This window comes from Bos indicus, chromosome 12 (genome assembly GCF_029378745.1).
Source record: "Bos indicus isolate NIAB-ARS_2022 breed Sahiwal x Tharparkar chromosome 12, NIAB-ARS_B.indTharparkar_mat_pri_1.0, whole genome shotgun sequence".
NCBI classification, from domain to species: Eukaryota; Metazoa; Chordata; class Mammalia; order Artiodactyla; family Bovidae; genus Bos; species Bos indicus.
Window position 1 is genome coordinate 23,376,865 of NC_091771.1, and position 6,093 is coordinate 23,382,957.

At 37.5% G+C, this 6,093-nt stretch overlaps 1 non-coding gene across 1 annotated transcript; it reads left to right on the forward strand.

Annotated features, from left to right (window-relative positions):
• The first annotated feature begins 5,721 nt into the window (after positions 1–5,721).
• LOC139186298 (U6 spliceosomal RNA) lies at positions 5,722–5,828 on the forward strand. The gene has a single exon (XR_011569895.1). It is a non-coding gene; the product is annotated as a U6 spliceosomal RNA (small nuclear RNA).
• The last annotated feature ends 265 nt before the right edge of the window (positions 5,829–6,093 follow it).

A 6,093-nucleotide genomic window follows, 5' to 3' on the forward strand; every position in this document is an offset into this window, starting at 1 on the left:
TTTATTTCTTAGAATAGTTTTAGGTTCACAAAAAATTGAACAGCAGGTACAGAGATTTCCCACACAAGCACAGCCTCCTCCATCATCAACATGGTCACCAGAGTGCTGTTTGTCACCACTGATGAACCTCCACGGATACACCCTAATCACCCAAATCCACAGTTTACATTAGGGCTCACTCTTGATGGCATACATTCTATGGATTTGGACAAATGCATAATGACAGGTGGACTTGCCAGGTGGCTCAGAGGGTAAAGGATCTGCCTGCAATGTCTGAGACACAGGAGTTGCGGGTTCAGTCCCTGGGTGGAGAAGATCCTTTGGAGGAAGGTATGGCAACCCACTCCAATATCCTTCTCTGGAGAATCCCATGGACAGAGGAGCCTGGCGGGCTACAGTCCACGGGGTTGCAAAGAATCAGACATGACTGAAGTGGCTGAGCATGTGCACATAATGACATGTATCCACCATTGCAGATTCATACAGAGCGATTTCACTGCTTTAAAGTCCTCTGTGCTTTGCTTATTCAGCTCTCCCCTCCCTCAGTCCCTGGAAACTATCGGCCTTCTTACCATCTCTCTGTGTGCCAAACCACTTCAGCTGTGTCTGACTCTTTATGACCTTAAGGGCCATAGCCCACCAGGCTCCTCTGTCCACGGGATTTTCCAGGCAAGAACTCTGGAGTGGGTTGCTGTGCCCTCCTGCAGGGGATCTTCTCCACCCAGGGATCTTTTAATCGCCACTATTTATGGTTCTTATCCCATATCTCTCCTATATATAACATGATTTTCTGCCAATCAAAGCAGGTTGCCAGAGATTCTTTTAAAAATGCAGGTAATCATGTCACATTATAGCCTAAAATCCCCCACTGGCTACTCAGGCTTTTAGATAAAACTCAAGTAAGCAAGTACAGATATCATGACCTCGTCATCAAATGCCTGCCTGCCCACCTAATGTTGTCTGTCACCTCCACCAGTTGTCCACGTGTCTGTCCCATAAAACTTCCTGACATTCTCTCAGCACGGTGACTGTTTTTGACCTTCTAGCTGTTACTTCATCAGGGAAAACTCTCTCCAACTCTGCTCTTGATTAGTTCCTGCTGGCCCCAAGGTCCAGCTTAGGTTAAATCCCCTGGAACATCATGTCAGATTTGCGGTTTTTCTCCTAAAGTTCTGATTTACATCTTCCTTCTTTGACCTTTGGTAGTAAACTCTGACATTTACTATATTTCTTTGGTGGTTTTACTGCTTTTGTCACCAAACTGTGGCCTTTGTAAGGTCAGGAATTCTTTCAGAATAAACAATAAATATTTTTTTTCATGCATGCTCAGGGAATCTAAGATCATATATCTGTGTATCTATGGCTTTCTATTGAATGGCAATAGTTCACTATACAAATGGAAACAAAGCTCCAACACATTACAGGGATAAACTGATTTACATGTCCAGGGCTTTTATTCAGGTTATCTTTAGCTGGATTTCAAAACCACAAAAAGAAATTTATCACCACTGCTTTCCTTGGAGCATAACGATTCATGTTTTTTATGTTGGAAGTTGTTTTATCACTTATTTGAAGAAGTCAAATCCATTAACCCATCTCATCAGGCAACTGCATGAGTGGAGAAGTAGGACCGTGTGGTCTATGTGATTTCTTTAAAGAAAGTGGTGTGTTTTGTTAAGCGTCATATCCACCGCCACCCAGTAGGGTTAACCGCAATTCTTGCAGTGATAAAGATTTCTAGACCACCTGGGTTTAGTAGTCATGCTCAACTCTTTTAGACTAGGCAGACTTGAAAAGGAGAAATCAGTGAACCAAGTGCATGGAATTATTTCAAAGGAACAAATATTAGAAACAGGTGTGAGATACTACCTAGGGAAAATAAAGCATTAATTCATTCTAACTGGCAGTGGACCATGCCACATTTCCTGAAGAATTAGCTGCCTGAAAACATTTGGACAAAGGAGTTAATTATACATGTTGCCAGTTATTTTTCATTTCCGGCCCAATTTTTCCGAACCATAAAAGTGCATTAAAAACTTTTATGCAATTATGAAGCCTCAAAAAGCATTTTTATTTTCCATCTATTTCCCAGTTAAATTATATTTTCTGAGCATCTGTATATATGAAGTGAATTTTTTATTATATGGAAAGCTCATAATCCATGTTTTATACTTGTCCTATGGCTCAAATCCTACAGGAAAATGTATAGCATCATGTATATATCTAAGGTTTAGTTTTATGAAATTTTTTACCCACTTGCTTCATTCCTGAAAGGATTTGAGGTTGTGGCATTGAGGAAGTTGCTTATTGATTACCTTAGTTTTAACTGCATCACATACTCTTTTAATATTTAATTTTTATATCAGAAAAATGCTCTTATTTTGCCAAAAAATTATTGATTAAATAATTACTTGTTTGATAAGAGCATAGCAGTTATAATCTTATAATGTCAATAAAACATTAATCACTATAAATGTTTAACATCAGAATGTTTAACTATCTCTATGGTTCCTCTCACAGTTCCTTCTGGTGGTCTATTAGCAAATGTTTGCTTCCCTTCATTGCAATTTTGGACTTTTATGATTTAAGTCTTCTAAGTTTCCAAGAAGGAGTGTTTCCACCGGGAGATACAGAAATGGCTTCATAAAATGAAAGGCTGAGATTTCCACATGTCTACTTTGTGTTTTTCATAATATGAATCAAACATTTGACAAACTAGATTACTTGATTGGCTGGGGTGGTTTGTACTAGCCACTGGAGATTGAGTTGCTACTACAAAATGGTTTGAATAAGATAGGGGCACACAGGTACACATATACCATGGAATATTACTCAGCCATAAAAAGGAATGAAATTGGGTCATTTGTGGAGATGAGGATGGACCTAAAGACTGTCATACAGAAGTAAGTCAGAAAGAGAAAAACAAATATCACATGCGGGATCTGAAACAGTTGATACAGATATCTTATTTACAAAGCAGAAATAGAGACACAGATATAGAGAACAAATGTGTGGATATCAAGGGGGAAAGGGAGGCTGGGATGAATTGGGAGATTGGGATTGACAGATATACACTATTGACACTTTGTATAAATAGACAACCCATGAGAACCTACTGTGTAACACAGGAAACTCTACTCAGTTCTCTTTGGAAATCCAGAAAAGAGGGGATATATCTACACGTATAGCTGATTCACTTTGCTGTATAGCTGACTCACTTTACAAAACTGTAAAGCAACTATACTCCAATAAGAATTTTTAAAAAACAACAGCACATAAATTTTGAAAGATTCAAAGTTCGTACCTTAATTTCATAATCTTTGAAGATCTATAAAAATGAATTTATCATTAGAGTCAGTATAGCCACAAATTGCTTAATTCTTAATCTTTACAGCACCTTCTGGAGATGACAGCAAGAAAGTCTTTAGTCAGAATGTGATAATGTTCAAAATACAACACTAATGAAAATAATTTTCTATTAATGCCTGTGTATAATCCAACTACACACACACAAAAACACACAGAGCCTTTTTCTTTTGATGCCTCACGTGACTTAGATTAAGAATGTTATGGATCTCCTGCTTTATGTAGAATATCTGTGACACTGACATGGACAGTGGTTTGCCCTCCAAATTGGACTTCAACAGAACTAGCTGACAAGTTTAATCATCGTAAATCAGGAAACGGTGTTAACTCAGTAGCTTTTCTCCTCATTTTTGACCTTTTGCCCAAAGATACATATTTTTATGAATCCCTTTAGGTGAAGGAGTTTCTTGCATTCCAGCTGTCTTAAAACTGCTGAGGTTTCCTGAAATCAACTTCAATTCACCAGCCAGACATCTACAAACCATGTTAATACCACATTTGCTTGTAGATTTCTTGTCTGCATCTCAAACTTCCAAATTTTGTGTAGCTTCTTCCCGGATTTTCAGAGATCTAAACAAACAAGAGCTTCCTTTTCCTGCTGCTAAGCTCCTCTCCTCTTTTCCTTCTCTGCTATTCCTCTTACTTCTTGAGAGCAGCCTTTGGCAGTCTCTTCCTAAAGGTGTTCTTCCAGCCGCCTCTCGTGCTAAGCGGCATTAATGCTGCTCTGCACTCATGACCACAGCCATCAAAGGTAGTCATGAGTGAAATCAACAATGTTCTGATCATTTGCTTCATCATTCTTGCTTACTAGATCCTGACACTTCCTGGAGACCGGAACTTCTGTCCGTATAGCTCAGGTGGGGTCAGGATGTAGATTTTCATTGTATTTGTGATGAAAGTTTTTAAGCACTGTTTCAGAGGATTCTTTGTGCACCTTGCTGTCTTGTGCATGCTTTGCTGTGTTGTTTCTGGGAAGGAGGGCAAGGGTCTATTTTCTTTTGTAGGCTGACAAGAAGAGCTGAGTAGAAAAGCGGTAGCAGGGACTCTGACTCTGCTTGTGACCACAGACATAAATGCATCTCCACAGAACTATTCATTTATTTATACTGCCCCAAATGATTACGCATTTTAAGGAAAGTCTGGGGAATGCAGACAAATATTTCAAAACACTGTGTACCTTCATCCTTTGGCCTAATGTTTTAAAATTTCAGAGTGGTGTCTCTCACAAAGAAGAGCATGAATAGAATAAAAACTGGTCAGACAACCTGCTTCTTCTGTCAGCTTTTAAAAATATGTGAATGACTTATTTGCTGATGAAACTTATTTTCTTTTCATGTGTGTTTTGACATTCTGAAAGAGGCTCAGAGAATATTTTGTTAATAATAGGAAATACAAATTACCTGTTTTGTATCCATAAATCAAGTTTATTATCTCTGAGCCTTATTCATTTCTGGGGCAAAATGTAAAGTGAGACACTAATCTCTCAATTATTATAGATTTTAAGTTTTGATTAGTAGGATATGACTTCTTTTCTAATTTCTTACAGTTATATGATATATATATATTATATATATATAAAAACTCTCTATATACATTCTAAAATGGAATACAGTGAAATGATTTAACTGACCACTCAGATCTCAATGATTTTGGGACCAGTTAATGCATCTTAATTCTGAATATTCTCAACAACCATATTTCAAGATTATTTTAGTATGAAATTAAGGACAAAACTCTATTAGAAATATAACTACAGAATTTCTGCTTGCTAGTAGACAGCATTATTCAAATAGGTGTTCAGACTAATTTCTTAAATTTCACGTCTTCATGATCTAGTAAAACTGTTAAAAAAATAAATTTATTCTGAATGTCACTTTAATTCAAAATGACTAGACAAAGTCAATTCAAAATGACAGACACATAGCAGCATGATGAAATTGCTGGTTGTCTGCCAATTTTCCCAAATGTTCATTGTTATCTCAATAGGGAAGCCTTCTGTCTCTTCATCCAAGCAGAATCAATTACTTCGTTTGCTATGTCCCCTCAGAAATGTGCATTTTGAATTACGTAGACTCCAGATGTCTGTCACCCATATCCATACAATGTTTGTTGTTTCGTGTCTGTTCTCAAAAACCTCAGTTGTACCTAGGTTGTAAAAGATGGAAATGAATCAATTTCTTTTTCTCATTATTTATGTCTTCTCTCTTAGACCTTTGAATCTGTTTTTCTCTCTGCTTGAAACATTCTTACCTCAGAGAACCAAATTGCTGCTCTCTAATATCCTTCAGCCTTTGCCCAAATATTACTTTACCAGTGAGACCTTCTCTGATGATCCTATTTTAAACTTTAAACTCTGTGCTCACTTTGGCAGCACATATACCAAAACTGGAATGATACAGAGAAGATTAGCATGGCCCCTGCACAAGGATGATACGCAAATTTGTGAAGCGTTCCATATTTTTAAGAAAGCTGTGGTACATATACACAATGGAATATTGCTCAGCCATTAAAAAGAATACATTTGAATCAGTTCTAATGAGGTGGGTGAAACTGGAGCCTATTATACAGAGTGAAGTAAGCCAGAAAGAAAAACACCAATACAGTATACTAATGCATATGTATATGGAATTTAGAAAGATGGTAAGAATAACCCTGTATGCAAGACAGCAAAAGAGACATAGATGTATAGAACAGTCTTTTGGACTCTGTGGGAGAGGGCGAGGGTGG